The 18,566-nt window shown below is 40.0% G+C and overlaps 1 non-coding gene and 1 pseudogene across 1 annotated transcript; one reads left to right on the top strand and one right to left on the bottom strand.

Moving 5' to 3' along the window:
- Positions 1-11,448, bottom strand: part of LOC132476532 (elongation factor 1-alpha 1-like) — a 75,985-nt pseudogene extending 64,537 nt beyond the window's left edge.
- LOC132484767 (U1 spliceosomal RNA) lies at positions 7,978-8,141 on the top strand. Its single transcript, XR_009531318.1, has one exon. It is a non-coding gene; the product is annotated as a U1 spliceosomal RNA (small nuclear RNA).
- Positions 11,449-18,566: the final 7,118 nt, after the last annotated feature.

Raw genomic sequence — 18,566 nt, 5'->3', positions numbered from 1 at the left:
CATTAGCCAGACTCATCAAGGAAAAAAAGGGAGAATACTCAAATCAATAGAATTAGAAATGAAAAAGGAGAAGTAACAACTGACACTGCAGAAATACAAAAGATCATGAGAGATTACTACAAGCAACTCTATGCCAATAAAATGGACGACCTGGAAGAAAAGGACAAAATCTTAGAAATGCACAACCTTTTGAGACTCAACCAGGAAGAAATAGAGAATATAAAGAAACCAATAACAAGAACTGAAATTGAAACTGCAGTTAAAAATCTTCTAACAAACAAAAGCCCAGGACCAGATGGCTTCACAGGTGAATTCTACCAAACATTTAGAGAAGAGCTAACACCTATCCTTCTCAAACTCTTCCAAAATATAACAGAGGGAGGAACACTCCCAAACTCATTCTATGAGGTCACCATCACCCTGATACCAAAACCAGACAAAGATGTCACAAAGAAAGAAAACTACAGGCCAATATCACTGATGAACATAGATGCAAAAATCCTCAATAAAATACTAGCAAACAGAATCCAAGAGCACATTAAAAGGATCATCCACCATGATCAAGTGGGGTTTATTCCAGCAATGCAAGGATTCTTCAATATATGCAAATCAATCAACGTGATACACCATATTAACAAATTGAAGGAGAAAAACCATATGATCATCTCAATAGATGCAGAGAAAGCTTTCAACAAAATTCAACACCCATTTATGATAAAAACCCTGCAGAAAGTAGGCATAGAGGGAACTTTCCTCAACATAATAAAGGCCATATATGACACATCCACAGGCAACATCGTCCTCAATGGTGAAAAACTGAAACCATTTCCACTAAGATCAGGAACAAGACAAGGTTGCCCACTCTCACCACTCTTATTCAACATAGTTTTGGAAGTTTTTGTCACAGCAGTCAGAGAAGAAAAAGAAATAACAGGAATCCAAATAAGAAAAGAAGAAGTAAAGTGTCACTGTTTGCAGATGGCATGATATTATACGTAGAGAATCTCAAAGATGCTACCAGAAAACTACTAGAGCTAATCAATGAGTTTGGTAAAGTAGCAGGATACAAAATTAATGCACAGAAATCTCTGGCATTCTTATATACTAATGATGAAAAATCTGAAAATGAAATTAAGAAAACACTCCCGTTTACCATTGCAACAAAAAGAATAAAATATCTAGGAATAAACCTGCCTAAGGAGACAAAAGACCTACATGCAGAAAACTATAAGACACTGATGAAAGAAATTAAAGATGATACAGATAGATGGAGAGATATACCATGTTCTTGGATTGGAAGAATCAACTTGTGAAAATGACTCTACTACCCAAAGCAACATACAGATTCAATGCAGTCCCTATTAAACTACCACTAGCATTTTTCACAGAACTAGAACAAAAAATTTTACAATTTTTATGGAAACACAAAAGACCCCGAATAGCCAAAGCAATCTTGAGAACGAAAAATGGAGCTGGAGGAATCAGGCTCCCTGACTTCAGACTATACTACAAAGCTACAGTAATCCAGACAGTATGGTACTGGCACAAAAACAGAACTATAGATCAATGGAACAGGATAGAAAGCCCAGAGATAAACCCACGCACATACGATCACCTTATCTTTGATAAAGGAGGCAAGAATATACAGTGGAGAAAAGAGAGCCTCTTCAATAGGTGGTGCTGGGAAAACTGGACAGGGACATGTAAAAATATGAGATTAGAACACTCCCTAACACCATACACAAAAATAAGCTCAAAATGGATTAAAGACCTAAATGTAAGGCCAGAAACTATCAAACTCTTAGAGGGAAACATAGGCAGAACACTCTGTGACATAAATCACAGCAAGATCCTTTTTGACCCACCTCCTAGAGAAATGGAAATAAAAAGAAAAATATACAAATGGGACCTAATGAAACTTAAAAGCTATTGCACAGCAAAGGAAACCATAAACAAGACCAAAAGACAACTCTCAGAATGGGAGAAAATATTTGCAAATGAAGCCACTGACAAAGGATTAATCTCCAAAATTTACAAGCAGCTCATGCAGCTCAATAACAAAAAAACAAACAACCCAATCCAAAAATGGGCAGAAGAACTAAATAGACATTTCTCCAAAGAAGATATACAGATTTACAACAAACACATGAAAGAATGCTCGACATCATTAATCATTGTAGAAATGCTAATCCAAACTACAATTAGATATCATCTCACACCGATCAGAACAGCCATCATCAAAAAATCTAGAGACAATAAATGCTGGAGAGGGTGTGGAGAAAAGGGAACCCTCTTGCACTGTTGGTGGGAATGTAAATTGATACAGCCACTATGGAGAACAGTATGGAGTTTCCTTAAAAATCTAAAAATAGAACTACCATACAACCCAGCACTCCCACTACTGGGGATATACCCTTAGAAATCCATAATTCAAGAAGAGTCATGTACCAAAATGTTCATTGCAGCTCTATTTACAATAGCCAGGGGATGGAAGCAACCTAAGTGTCCATCGTCAGATGAATGGATAAAGAAGATGTGGCACATATATACAATGGAATATTCCTCAGCCATAAAAAGAAACGAAATTGAGTTATTTGTAATGAGGTGGATGGACATAGAGTCTGTCATACTGCGTGAAGTAAGTCAGAAAGAGAAAAACAAATACCGTATGCTAACACATATATATGGAATCTAAGGGGAAAAAAAAAGGTCATGAAGAATCTAGGGGTAAGACGGGAATAAAGACACAGACCTACTAGAGAATGGAATTGAGGATATGGGGAGGGGGAAGGGTAAGCTGTGACAAAGTGAGAGAGTGGCATGGACATATATACACTACCAAACGTAAAATAGATAGCTAGTGGGAAGCAGCCGCATGGCACAGGGAGACCAGCTCGGTGCCTTGTGACCACCTAGAGGGGTGGGATAGGGAGGGTGGGAGGGAGGGAAACGCAAGAGGGAAGAGATACGGGAACATATGTATATGTATAACTGATTCACTTTGTTATAAAGCAGAAACTAACACACCACTGTAAAGCAATTATACTCCAATAAAGATGTTAAAACAAACAAACAAACAAACAAAAAACATTATGCTAAGTTAAAGAAGGCAGACACAAAAGGCCACATATTGTATAATTCTGATTATTTGAAGTGTGCAGAATAGGCAAATCCATAGGGACTGAATGTAGATTAGTGGTTGCCAGGGGAAAGGGGAGGGAGAAATGGGAAGTGATGAATATATTCTAAAATTAGAGTGGTGACGGTTGCACAGCTCTACGAATATATTAGAAACCTCTGAACTGTATACTTTAAAATGATGGAATTTATAGTATGTGAATTATATGTCAGTAAAGTTGTTTTTTAAAGTAAAAATATGACAAACCCATCTGATAGCAAAATCTAACTACTATAAAATTGTTCATTGTCTTTCTTTATGCCACTTAGTGTAACTATACATACATTTTCCTGCAGAAATATTACTGCAAAAAAATATAAAATATTTCTTTATCAACTGCTGTCCTGGGCCCTGCTACAGGTGTTACATATTATGAAATGTGTTTGCTCTTTACCATTCTAAAGTGATAGCAATTCTGAATACTTAAGGACAGGTTCCAGGGATTTTCAAATAACAACCATGAACCTAGATTATTATTCATAACCACGTGCATAATGACAAATACTGAACTTCAGTTTTGGTTTCCCTCTTGTAGCCCAAGACTAGAGTGAACAGATACATGTTTAATTAAAAGGCTACTATGGGGTTACTTGGTCTGAAAGCATTCCTAGACACTTAGAACAAAAAGGGACTATCTATGATCTATGCAGATACCTCTGACCTAAAGTTGGTTTGTAAACTATGTTTGGTTCTTAATTCACAGAATTCACAGCTCTCAGAGGTTTTTGTTGATATATCTACAATCTCCCATCTTCTATCACAGCCACAAAGAAACTTTAGCACCTCCAGGAAGTGCTTAGAAGTGTTTTTTTTTCTAAACACTTTTTTAATGGGACCAAAAGCTTAAAAGAAAAACAAAAATAAACAACAAAGCCAAATAAACACACACCTGTACCATGTATACTTTCTGATACAAAGATCTCCACCATCATCTGTAAGGAGGCTAAGGTTTCTCTTAGTGAATCACCCATGGGATGAAACACGAATCAGTGGAATACCATAAGTCACAGTTTCTGTCCTGTTAGAAGCACAGACCGTGAGTACTATACACGTCAATGCTGTAATAAAACAACCTGTGTGTCCCTGGAGAACCTCAGTGGATTATTAGTAGTTCTCGGTCTACACTTTTTTTTTTTTTTCTTTTTGCGGTATGCGGGCCTCTCACTGTTGTGGCCTCCCCCGTTGCGGAGCACAGGCTCCGGATGCGCAGGCCCAGCGGCCATGGCTCACGGGCCCAGCTGCTCCGCGGCATATGGGATCCTCCCAGACCGGGGCACGAACCCGTATCCCCTGCATCGGCAGGCGGACTCTCAACCACTGCGCCACCAGGGAGGCCCTCGGTCTACACTTTTGAAAATACTTGACTGTGTTTAATGACAACAACAAAAATTCCAACAAAGTAAGAGCTAAGTTTTAGTTTGCCTCTTGCTGGGAGTTGAAAGATACAAAGGACTCCTGAAAATATATTTAAACCAAAATGGCTCGAGTACCATATACCTAGGCCAGTTGTCCCCGAAGTGGTCCCTGGATGAGCACTGCAGCATCAGTATCACCTGCACACTTGTTAGATATACAGATTCTTGGGCCCCACCACAGACTGGCTGAATCAGGAACTCCAGTCAGGGTGGGCAGTATTTTGGATTCACAAGCCTTCCAGGTGATTCTGATACATGCTGAAATTTGAGAACTACAAAATGTCCATGAGGAATATGGAAAGTCCCCACATATTCCAAGATATTTTGGAAAGTGCTTTATATAACATTCCCCTTTTAGAAAGTCATGCTGCACATTAACTGCATATTAAAGGCTTGGAGTAGCCTATAGTAAGGGAAACATGAAAGCACAGGAACCCAGGGGACTAATGCAGGGCATTACAGTGCCCTTGGGGGCAGTTTGTTGCTTTCCTGGAGGTATAACTTCAGTGTACAGAGACCAAATATGTTTTTCCTTTAAGCACTGCAATAAAAACTATTTTTAATTATTTTTATTTTTATTTGCACTCTTTTTTTGCCTTGCTCGGCTGCTATTGGTCTTTATGTAAGCACATCTGCCTGCCTGTAATGGGCTATGGTAAATTGCTCTGGTTCCCAGAGGGACCCCACGTGGCTTGTCAACCTCTCCCTGCAGGAGGGTTTGGTTTTAGACTGTTTTTTCCATAAAAGAAAAGCAAGGATGCGAGTCAAGTTGCAAAGACTCAGAAGCTGGCACAGATGGGGTTTCTTAGCAATATTCTAAAAAGGCCAAAGTAAGTCAAGAGTGGAACATTCTCTCTCATTCTTTGTATGATATTCTTTTATTTATTTATTTTTGTACATCAAATTCACCCTTTGCCCTTTAAACATCTGTTTAAAATTAAGAAAGCAATTTATTATTGAAGAATGTGATAGCCATACTGTCTTTTTAAAAAAACACATACTCTTTCACTCTAGGCTTGAAACCTCAGTCTCAAAATGATCTGGAAGAAATAAGCAACTCTGCTTTCATTATTGGCATTACAACTGTGCTCTATTAAACAAAAAATTCTACTTTCTGTTCTCAGCAAAAGTATAGATCACCAAGATACATATTTTGTGCATTAGCCTTATCCTTCTCTACCTTAGTTTTTTCTTTGCATCAACCTTCTCTCTTACTTCTACTTTATATTATATTTTGTGTGTGTGTGTGTGTGTGTGTGCGGTACGCGGGCCTCTCACTGTTGTGGCCTCTCCCGTTGCGGAGCACAGGCTCCGGAGGCGCAGTATCAGCAGCCATGGCTCACGGGCCCAGCCGCTCCGCGGCATGTGGGATCTTCCCGGACCGGGGCACGAACCCATGTCCCCTGCATCGGCAGGCAGACTCTCAACCACTGCACCACCAGGGAAGCCCTACATTATATTTTTTATCATGTGTTTTTACCAGGCTGCTTTACATTTTCTAGACGTAATCTATAAATAAAAGTGAATTTGTATTCTCTCTTTCATTCTTATGTGTAAAGAATGACCAAGTTCTGTTTTTTCCTTTAGCATTCTTTACACCTTAGCAAATATTTTTTGAGCATCCACTGTGTCTGCCCTGTGGCAGGAGCCATAGGTATCCAAAATTATATCCCTTTTATCCCCAAAGTACTAGTAAAACAATTAGGCAGAAACACCATGCAATTATGGAACAATTCAAATAACAGTCCCAGACAGTGGTGAAGTGAAGAAAGGAATGTGATGAACAACATTATCAAAATGACTTGCAACCAGATTGCATAGACAAATTTAGAAAGCTGCCTACGTTTTTTTCTTCTCTACTTACAATATAAATTGGAAATAAGATGAAAGATTGAGAAATACTTTGGGTTTTTTTCTATTAACAATCATTTTATTTTACTTGCTTTTATTTATTTTTTTTAAACATCTTTATTGGAGTATAATTGCTTTACAATGTTGTGTTAGTTCCTGCTGTATAACAAAGTGAATCAGCTATATGTATACATATATCCCCGTATTGCCTCCCTCTTGTGTCTCCCTCCCACCCTCCCTATCCCACCCCTCTAGTTGGTCACAAAGAACCGAGCTGATCTCCCTGTGCTATGTCTCTCCCTTGCCCAGCAAACATTTGCTTACCAAACATTTCCTTTTCCATCTCTATGTGAATTGCTTTCCTCTGCTTTAAAGTCCTAAACCACTAACTCCAACATCCTTTTTTTTTTTTTTTTTTTGAGTGTGGGCCCTGTTTTGATACGGTAACTTCTAGATACTAATTTGTGGTCAGAAATTAGAAGACCTTCAAAATCAGAGCAAGAATTTGCAACTTTATTCTGGTTGAAGTTTTCAAAAGGCAATTGATGGAATATGATGAACCCTTCAGGATACCTAAATCTCTACTTCTTGTTTTTTTATACATCTTTATTGGAGTATAATTGCTTCACAATGCTATGTTAGTTTCTGTTGTACAACAAAGTGAATCAGCTATATGCATACATATGTCCCCATTTCCCCTCCCTCTTGAACCTCCCTCCCACCCTCCCTATTCCACCTCTCTAGGTCATTGTAAAACACCCAGCTGATCTCCCTGTGCTATGCGGCTGCTTCCCACTAGCTAGCTATTTGACATTTGGTAGTGTATATATGTCCATGCCACTCTCTCACTTCGCCCCAGCTTACCCTTCCCCCTCCCTGTGTCCTCATGTCCATTCTCTATGTCTGCATCTTAGAAAATGAGCGGAAGACCTAAATAGACATTTCATCAAAGAAGGCATACAGATGGCCAAGAGGCACATGAAAAGGTGCTCAACATCACTAATTATTAGAGAAATGCAAATCAAAACTACAATGAGGTATCACCTCACACCAGTCAGAATGGCCATCATCAAAAAATCTAGAAACAGTAAATGCTGGAGAGGGTGTGGTGTAAAGTGAACCCTCCTGCACTCTTGGTGGGAATGTAACTTGATACAGCCACTATGGAGAACAGTATGGAGGTTCCTTAAGAAACTAAAGATAGAACTACCATACAACCCAGCAACAACACTACTGGGCATATACCCAGAGAAAACCGTAATTCAAACAGAGTCATGTACCACAATGTTCATTGCAGCACTATTTATAATATCCAGGACATGGAAGTAACCTAAGTGTCCATTAACAGATGAATGGATAAAGAAGATGTGACACATATATACAATGGAATATTACTCAGCCATAAAAAGAAACGAAACTGAGTTATTTGTAGTGAGGTGGATGGACCTAGAATATGTCATACAGAGCGAAGTCTGAAAGAGAAAAACAAATATCATATGCTAATGCATATATATGGAATTTTAAAAGATGCCAATACTTACCTGGCAGAGAAGATACCATGATCACGAAGGTGGTTTTCCCAGGGCGAGGCTTATCCATTGCACTCCGGATGTGCTGACCCCTGCGATTTCCCCAAATGTGGGAAACTCGACTGCATAATTTGTGGTAGTGGGGGACTGCGTTCACGCTTTCCCCTGATAAATTTAGTTTAAAAATAGAATTTTCGGGCTTCCCTGGTGGCGCGGTGGTTGGGAGTCCGCCTGCCGATGCAGGGGACGTGGGTTTGTGCCCCGGTCCGGGAGGATCCCACATGCCGCGGAACGGCTGGGCCCGTGAGCCATGGCCGCTGAGCCTGCGCGTCCAGAGCCTGTGCTCCGCAACGGGAGAGGCCACAACGGTGAGAGGCCCGTGTACAGAAAAAAAAAAGAAAAAAAGAAAAAAAAGCTTTATGGGACTTCCCTGGTGGTGCAGTGGTTAAGAATACGCCTGTCAAAGCAGGTGACACGGGTTCGAGCCATGGTCCGGGAAGACTTCACTTGCCGCGGAGCAGCTGGGCCCGTCAGCCATGGCCGCTGAGCCTGCGCGTCTGGAGCCTGTGCGTCCGGAGCCTGCGCGCGCGGAGCCTGCGCGTCAGGAGCCTGTGCTCCGCTGAGGAAGAGGCCGCGGCAGTGAGAGGCCCAAGTAAAAAAAAAAAAAAAAAAAAAAAGACACCAACATCCTCTTTTATATTTGGCTGGGGATGGTATTTTTTGACGAGTTACTCAGTTCTCCTGGGTCCCTCCCATGTACACAGGTTATTCAACTTTTGTTTTACTTTCTCCTGTTAATTTATCTCATGTCAATTTAATTCTTAGACCAGTCAGAGAAACCTAGAGATTCTTCCTCCCTGACATCTTTCACGTAAAAAAAAACATCTAAGTGGAGACTAAAAAGGTTAGAATTTCTAACCATATTTCTTTGAATCTCCTCAGATTGCCATTTCTTTCATTACAACCAGCTGCCTCCTTGAATCTCTGTCCAACTCAGCAGTCATGGGGAAAGTTAGAAAGATCTTTTTTTTTTTTACCAGCTCTGAGAAGGAAAACAACATGTACCAAAAAAATGGAATTGAGAAAGAACATGGGTAAATGAAGAAACTATAAAATGTTCAGTATGGTCCATATAGAATGATGCAGGCAGTGGACAGAGGTCAGGCTGGAAGGTAAACAAAAGCCAGCACATGAAGGACTCATATTCTATACTGAGTTTTTGTACATTATCCTGAGGACAAAGAGGCATGGTTCTGTTTTTGGAACCTCTGTCAGAGGGTCCTTCTGACTAGACTGTCCCAAAGAGAACAGAGATCATCCGAACTTGCTGGGTCCTATGGAAAGCTCTGTTATTTACATGATATATTCAAAGATGGAGACCAAAGGAGATTGTCTTTGGGAAGATTTTTCTGCTTAGAAAACTAATATACAACTCTGTCTCCAGGCTTCTTTCCCTTCCTGTTAGAAACTGGCTTTGCCTCTGAATCCAGGGATTTATGGCAAGTAAATATCCTCCATATCCTCACAAAAATAATGGTGATTAATACTTTTTTTAAAAATGTAATGGGATTTCTGGCTTCAAGGTATGTGTGGGGCTTCCCTGGTGGAGCAGTGGTTGAGAGTCCGCCTGCCGATGCAGGGGACACGGGTTCGTGCCCCGGTCTGGGAAGATCCCACATGCCGCGGAGCGGCTGGGCCTGTGAGCCATGCCTGCTGAGCCTGCGTGTCCGGAGCCTGTGCTCTGCAACGGGAGAGGCCACAACAGTGAGAGGCCTGCGTACCGCAAAAAAAAAAAAAAAAAAAGGTATGTGTGTAAGGAGCTTGGAGTCACCCTAACAAGTAAAAAGCTAAGGAGACTGAAAAATCAACAACTCTTCTTAGATCCATAAGGGAAGTGAGGCCACAAGGCAAAGGCTACCCCTAAATTTGGGGAACACAGAGCATCGCAACTTACCAGAGCAGAAACCTGCAAACTGAAACCTCAGTGGGAAGAAATACCCTGCAAGGAAAACCAGAACAGTAATTGATAAATTGCTGGAGGCTCAGATTTGACAAGTCTGAGAGTGAAAAACTCCAGGGGGATCCAATTATAGGGGGCTACCACCACATTTTGGGGACTTTCACCTCCAGGAGCTTGACCAGGTTCTCACAGTGAGTACTGGAGAAAAATATCCTCTTGTTTCCAGCAGTGGGAAGGGAAAAGGAACCATTTTGAAAAACACTAGAGCACTCTAGCTCTTCTTAACAAGGTCTGCCCTTAGGAGAAGGGCAGGAGAAACTAGTTAACCATATTTAACCTGCTGGGGTTTTATCAGAGGCTAATTGAGCCAGGGGAAGGGAAATACCCAACTCCAGCCCACTCTAGCCTTCCGGTTTCACATAAGTGTAGGGGAGGGGAGGTGATGGAGGGTGCAGGAGAGGAGGTGAATCAGAGTAACACTTGTGAAGTTCACAGTCAAGAGGTGTAGGCTCACTGAAACACTGAGACCTAATCACAGGACTACAGAATGCTTCCCCTGCCCCCATACCTCACCATCTCATTAGTAAAGGCTTATTTACAGCAGTTGCTTTTTCTTTTTTTTTTTTTTTTTTTTTTGCGGTACGAGGGCCTCTCATAGTTGTGGCCTCTCCCGTTGCAGAGCACAGGCTCCGGACGTGCAGGCCCAGCGGCCACGGCTCATGGGCCCAGCCGCTCCGCAGCATGCAGGATCCTCCCGGACCGGGGCACGAACCCGTGTCCCCTGCATTGGCAGGCAGACTCCCAACCACTGTGCCACCAGGGAAGCCCTACAGCAGTTTCTTTTACCAAGTACATCATGTCTGGGTATAAGCAAAAATTGCAAGATATAGTAAAAAAGCAAAAAACACAGTTTGAAGATACAGAGCAAACAGAACCAGATATGGTTGGAATATCAGACCAGGGATTTAAGACAGCTATGATTAATATACTAAGTGCATAAAGCAGGCAGCAGGGAAAAATAGATGTGCAATTTAAGCAGAGAAAAGGAAATCCTAAGAAAGAACCAAAAAGAAGTGTTAGAGATTTAAAAATACTGTAACAAACATGAAGAATGCCTTTGATGGGCTTATTAGTAGCCTGGATATGGCTAAAGAAAGAATCTCTGAGCTCAAGGATGTATCAATGCAATCCTCAAAAACCAAAAAGGGAAAAGAATAAAGACTGAGAAAAACAGAATAGGACTATAAAATAACTACAAAAGATGTAGCATATATATAGTGGGAATACCAGGAGGAGAAGAAAGAGAGAAAGGAACAGAAGAAAAATTTGAAACAATAGTGACTGAGAATGTTGTTGAACCCAACTTTGTGTGCGCGATGCACAGTGAGGCCAAATGCTCAGCCTGAAGTTACCATCCTCCACCTGGGTGGGGGCCCCAGCACCTGCAGAAGAACTCCGAGATATATACCAGATGACTATGCACACCACCGAGGAGGAATCGGGGTGCTGCCCCATGTCTGCCCTGCTGTTTCTTGACTGCCTTATCTTTGTTTCTGTATCCCGTCACTTCCCTAATTAGTACTTGTTTGAATCTGCTCTTTGAAACCCAGAAAAGGTCTAGGAGGATGAAGCTGTTTTCCTACAAACAGCAGGGTATGCAGAAAGGCTTTTGTGTCTAGAAGGATCCCACAGGGTTCTGCTCAGTTTCAAGAATTTTCCCAACTTAATGTCAGACACCAAACTGAAGATTCAGAAAGCTCATAGAAGGCCAAGCAGGATAAGTACCCCCACTAACGACTCCTAGGCATATTGTTTTTTTTTTTTTTTATCCTGAAAGAAGCAGGGCGGGTGGGGAAACCTTATGAAAAAAAGATAAGAATTATAGCTGACTCCTCCTCAGAAACCATCCAAACAACACAGCAGAGTGTTTTAAAGTGTCAAGAGGAAAAAAACGTAATGCACTGTGGAATGGTGTAATTTATTTTTTATTTCATTTTTTTCAGCATCTTTATTGGAGTATAATTGCTTAACAATGGTGTGTTAGTTTCTGCTTTATAACAAAGTGGATCAGCCTAAGTGTCCATCAACAGAGGAATGGATAAAGAAGACATGGCACATATATACAATGCAGTATTACTCAGCCATAAAAAGAAACAAAACTGAGTTATTTGTAGTGAGGTGGATGGACCTAGAGTCTGTCATACAGAGTGAGGTAAGTCAGAAAGAGAAAAACAAATACCATATGCTAATGCATATATATGGAATCTAAAAAAAGAAAAAAAAAGTTAGGAATGGTGTAATTTAAATGGCTCACCACAGTATTTTGAGGTTTCCAACCTGGAGAAGTTCAGGATTGATGTGAGGGGCCAAGCTGGAAAGGCCTGACACAGCTCACAATTTGATACAAGGGATTTTCCATTCGGTCTCTTTTTATCAGTTGCCAGGGGCACTTCATAAAATTACTCACCAGATATGGGAAGGTCTTTCAGTTTCATCTGAAGGGTGTGTTCTACTTCACTGGAAGAAAAATCAGTTTACATTTTACTAGTTTTTTAATATTTCTGTATTAGTCAGTCTATGCTAAGTGCTATACAACAAACAAAACAAAAACCTAACCTCCCAAGTCTCTGTAACACAATTAAGTTTATTTCTTCTTCATGGTACAATCTAATGTAGGGAATAGGAGAGGGGGACCTCCAATCCACAGTCGTCATTCAAGGATCCAGGCTTCTTCCACGTGGTAGCTTGCCATCATCGAGAGCCTTGGAGTGTTCAGCGTTGGGCCAAATGAAAGATATATTTCACTTCTGCCCATGATCCATTACAGCCACGTGGCTCCACCTAACTGTAAATGATGCAGATAAATACAATCCAGCTCTGTGCCCAGTTTCTCTTCCTTAATTTCCATGTGAAGACTAAAATTAACTGGCTCTATATTTCTGATTTATTCCAGTATTTTTTTTGTGACAGTTGTTGCCATAGTTTTCCCTTCCCAGCTCTGGTTGTAGATGGTCATTTGGATATTAACTGGATATCGTCATGACTTTTAGATACATATCATAAACAACTGAATATATTTGCTTTCTCATAAATTGTTTATTGTTCATATTAATTTAATATGGCAGACAAGAAAATGAGTGGTATTTACAAAACCTATTTTAACGTATCTCCTATGTCTTTTTAAAAATTTTGTAGCAGAGAATTCACTGAAGCAGTGGAATTACATCCTACTTTACAGAAACAATTATGTGACTCAAGAGACTCTTGTTATAATAAGCCATAAATTTAGCCTTAAACTTTCTAGTTATCAGTATGAATAGTAAAGGGTTATTTGATCTTACACGGATCCTAATAATTTATCATCATAATCATTTCATAAAATATTTTGGAATATAGGCAGAATGGAGAAGAGAACCAGTGAGTTGGTAGGAGTTACTGAACACAAATCCCTCTTTGACTTCCTGTGAATTTGTCATGGAAGTTCACAAATTTATAAAAATGCTCTACGCATAGATTATATTTTTTTGTGAATAAAACATTGAAGGAGTAGAGCTTCATATTTGACCCAGGCAGTTGATGGGGGTTGGGGGTTTGGATGGGGTTCAAGAATAGGGAGAGTCTAGATGAGATTCTGTGACAAAACTGTACAATGTACCCATGAACTCCTCTGATTCCAACCTATATTTTTCCTTCTCTACTGTAAACCCACTTTCTATCGAAAAATCACATACTTTTTCATAGGATAATCTGTTAAATCTCAGAAGACAGCCTTTTTTTACCATGGACTTTGGTATCACATTGAGTAGTTCTTAAAACTCATGAAATAAAAACAGCAGTGATATTGAAAGGTAACTTTCATTGAGTGTTCACTATGTAGTTAGTATTATTCTAAGTGCTTTATATGCATTAACTCATGTGGAGCATTACAACATCCCTCCAATTAGGCAGCATTGTCACCCAAGTTTACACAACTAGTGATTGGTAAGAGACTAGATTTGAGTTACATTTTTTATAGGAATTTTCATATAGTATTCTCCTATCAACAGGGGCAGTTTTCAACAGCTTTTCAAAAGTTTTTGAAGCTCAACAATTAGATTATGAGTTCATGTTTCCCTGTTAGTTCACAGTATAGCAGAATACCTTTTTAAAGCTTATGTGGAACAAAACAAATATCTTATCTATTGTATCTCATCTTGTGTTAATATTTTCTTTATTGTATTTTTGCTAAATATGCTTACATATTAGGTACCACATAGTATACTTACATTTATTTAAATTTATAAAGTTTTCTATTATAACTGGATTTGCCTCCAAACTTCATATTTCTGTGCCTTGTTTTATGATTATATAAGTTAACAGCCCTAATAATCAGAAACCTACTCAACTGGGCTCCTAGCTCTCTGCTTAATGATAAATTGGTTAGAAGCTAGACATGGTTCCTTTTCCCAAAGTTTAAAATCAAGGTGTAGGGAATTCCTTGGCAGTTCAGTGGTTAGGACTCCACTCTTTCACTTCTGAGGGTTCACTCCCTGGTCAGGGAACTAAGACCCTGCAGGTTGTGCAGCGTGGCCAAAAAAGAAAAAATCAAGGTATGAAGCTTTGCTTATTAAATCACTCAAAGCAGCTTTGATAAAGCTTGACACTGTAATTGCAGTTATGAGTTTCCATTCTTTTTAGAAAAATACAGTTTTCTTTAATTAAACATTTGTTAATGTCTAAAAACAAGTCAAGGAAAAGTATGAAAAAAATATCCAGGTCACATATAAGAGAGAAAATAGTCCCAGTCCTGAGCTGGGGCAGATTTTATTGATATAGCTGATGTAATTAGCTGCTCTTTCTGAGAAGAAATTAGAATTCTACTTGGTAGATTTTAATGGGTTTAAAAGCCACTTCTGTGAACCCCACCTTTTGTCTCTCAGCCCTGGGAGAAACTCTCAAAGAGTCAAATGATCTTAGACTATAGTCCTTCATTTTCTTATCTAAGTATAAGAGTTTAAGCTCTTAACTTTACTATTAAATGTCTCTACCAGGCAATAAATCATTCACTTGGTTTTCTCAGAGAACTTTTCCCTTGTAGCAGGCTTGCAATAAAATTGTGACTCCTTATAATGATTTCATCTGAAAAATTTCTTTACAGATATTTTTCAAGGGATTTTGTGATTTTTTTTAAAAATTCAAATTCAACTGAGAGAGGTAACACTTAAATCTTCATCAGCTTCATTGTTGAATTTATTCATTTCCTTTCCAAAGGCTTGCTTTTGATAGGATGGCTTTGATAGGAAGCCATAGCCTCAGGACATTGATGCCTGAGGAGGAGAGGGGGGCATCTCTTAATGGGAGAAAATATTAGATTCAAAAGTTAGCATAATTATAACAGGGATGAGCCAAATCTGACTCCATGTTGGATCTGTTTCTTTAACTTTTGTTTCCCATTGCTTTTGTTCACTAAAGGATACTGTCTATACTAATGGCCTGCATCAGGGAACCCTGCCCCTCTGCCTGGATGTTAAACCAAAGTGCCTTTGTTCAGGGAAACATCCGGACCCTGTCCGCCTGTGAATGGCTACAAGAAAGAAGAAATTTACACATCCCCCCCACCCCGCCCTGAGGCTGGCCATTCCAGGGGATATTTGCAAAATTTATGGCCATTTTACTTTACTTCCTCACCTCCTTCTCGTCTCTGTTCTATAAAAGAAACTGGCATCCAAACCCCGATAAGATGGTTTTTCGGAGACACTAGTCTGCCATCTTCTCAGTCTGCTGGCTTTCCCAATAAAGTCATATTCCTTGCCTCAGCACCTTGTCTCCAATTCATTGGCCTGTTGTGGGGTGAGCAGAGTGAGGTTGCACTCAGTAACATAATTAGAAAGCCAAGAGAGACCCAGGACGCAAACTGATGTGTGGTATAAAAGAGTTGCCCTCCAGCTCTCTGACTCTAAGCTCTAAAAACCAAGGATGAGATAGTATATTGTCTCTGCATTTTATAGAAGGCTACTTATTTAATGCAACTTAACTTTTGGGGAAAAAAATGTAAATTTCTCTGTGCATCAGTTATTTCGGGATATTATTTGCTAATTCCCTATGGACCGTACAAGGCCTGACTAGGAAGAATGATTTAACTCTAACATCTGCTCTCTAAATGGAATAGACTTGCCTCAGCTATCTTGACGTGAACTATAAAATTTACATTTTTGAAAATACATAGGTTTTAAAAAAATATAACTCATCAATGTTATAAAAATTTATTTCTTTATATATTTTTCATTAGATGACTTTTAGTGGTACCACACCTCTTGTACTGCCTTAGGAACCCTGCCCCTCTGCCTGAATGTTAAACCAAAGTGCCTTTGTTCAAAGACTCAACTCCAGCACATCTGAATTTTTCTGGTGCTGCACATTCACCGCACCTGCAATAATTCTGTCGCTATTGCCGTTGCCATTATGAATAATGGAAAATTTATTAATTAAAACAGGATATTTTGAGGCACCAGCCTCATAAAGTATCAAGGAGAAAAGAAAGATACCACTCCTGACTTCCCAGTTCTCCAAACACAGCACTTTTGTCTGTTGAGGAAGGCTGTAAGTGATAAGTATTCCAGGGCGTCTGGTCAGGTGTCCACCCGATGGCACTCCACCTCATCAGGCCTCAGTGTGTCCTCACCTCCTTTCCTTGGTCAGCTCTGTCCCATGCTTATCCCCAGGTTGCTACCACATCTAAAATATCCCCTGACTACTGTTGTTCCTGGATGTTCAGAGGGGCTGGGTTGTCAACCCACCTCCAACCTGCACCTTGGAGAGCAATTGTATTCCCAGATCCAAGTCACAAGTAATGACTAATTCTTTCCTTCTTTAAACCCCCTCATTGATCATTCCTTTTTATTATGTTCTACAATTCTCTGCTGATACTTCTTCACTAACACAAGCAGTTCTGAAATTGACTGCTCTTAGGGAAAATATACTTTTCTACTGAGATTTTTCTAAAGATTTTTCCTATATAACTTTTATACTCCCCCTTCCTTTAGTTTTCATGAGATTCAGTCAATAACCCCACACATGCCCGTCAGTCTGTCGGACTCCTAGGGTGAACACATTGGTTGTCACAGAAAGCTCAGCAACAGCTGAAAATAATTAGCACTAGCAGCTTCCAAAGAGAAATCTTTTGAAGGAGTGAATGGTTGGGAGTGTTGCCAATGGCAGGAAGCTTGGACTAGCGATTAGGTCACTCCCATTGAGTCTTTGATTCATAGGTTGGTTTCCTGTAATTATTGTTGAACCCAAGTTTCCTTGATGCAATGAAAGAGAAAAGGATGAACAGGTGAAATTCCAAGAGCAAAGGGAGAGAAATAGCAGCTCAAACCAGAAGATATAATGTGACCCATTACCCAAAAGTTGCTGTAGTTTGTTGACTAATTTCCCATTATCCCATCAGTGAGTCACTCTGGCTGTCAGACTTCATTGCGGTTTATAACTGTGCCTCACTTATAAGAATTACCATCATGGAAGAAGGAACTGGCCATAATCCATGAAGAGCAAAGAGCTACTCTTACCTTTTCCATTCTATATTTGAAAACTTTCACTTGTTTTTGAAATGTATTCTTTATATCATGATTCACTATTGTTCAATGATAAAATATAAACAAAAAAACACACTGTTATCTTTCCTGTCCTAGACACCTCAGTCCAGGACTCTGGAATTCCCACATGAAACAAGAATTAGCCCCACCAGGACTCTGTGTCTGACAGAGGCCCCAGGGAAGATGGCAGGGATCTGCCCCACTGTGCTCCATGTCAGTCTTCAGGTCAGATATGTTCTCTCAAACACTTTGATTAGCTCTAACTATTCTTTAATTCATTGGAGCTATTCATGTTGTCAACCCATACCCCTCCTTGTGACTCTCAGCCTCTGAAGCCTCTGAAAGCAGCTCTGATGAGGAGGTGCCTTTTCCTAATATTTTACGTACTAGACATCATCTCATTTTTCAGTTTTTTTAGAGGTCAAATATGAGAGTAGTCCACATGTAGCTTCTGGTTTTACCCAGTGCCAACCATGACAATGGTCAACAAATCCACTGCTATCAAAAGTTTTTGTGAACATTGTGGGATTTGTTACAGATTGTGTAAGGAACAGGGAAAGGAGGAGTGACATTGCACACCACACAGCACATGACAATAAGTCTTCATTAGTCGGTAGCTGTTTTTTTAAATTTCCCATTGGAGATACTTTCCTCTCTCTCCCTTTTCCCTCCAACCCAGCACTCACTCCCTCTGCTTCCTTCTACCTTTCTTTACTATGCAGAGTGCCTGGGTGCTGGCCAGCTTTTACTTTGCTAAGTGTTTATTAAAATCTTATTTCGGGACTTCCCTGGTACTCCAGTGGCTAACACTATGTTCTACCAATGCAGGGGGCCTGGGTTCAATCCCTGGTCAGGGAACTAGATTCCACATACCGCAACTAAAGACCTTGCATGCCGCAATGAAGATCCCATGTGCCACAACTAAGACCTGGCGCAGCCTAAATAAATAAATATTTTTTAAAAAATCTTATTTCAACCAACCAGTCTCTCTCAGGAAAGCAACATCGGAGTGCAATTTGAGTTGTTGTTTTAAAATGTAATTTTGGGGCTTCCCTGGTG

The sequence above is a fragment of the Mesoplodon densirostris genome, chromosome 2, assembly GCF_025265405.1.
Source record: "Mesoplodon densirostris isolate mMesDen1 chromosome 2, mMesDen1 primary haplotype, whole genome shotgun sequence".
Lineage (NCBI taxonomy): Eukaryota > Metazoa > Chordata > Mammalia > Artiodactyla > Ziphiidae > Mesoplodon > Mesoplodon densirostris.
This window is presented reverse-complemented; position numbering and strand designations above follow the sequence as displayed.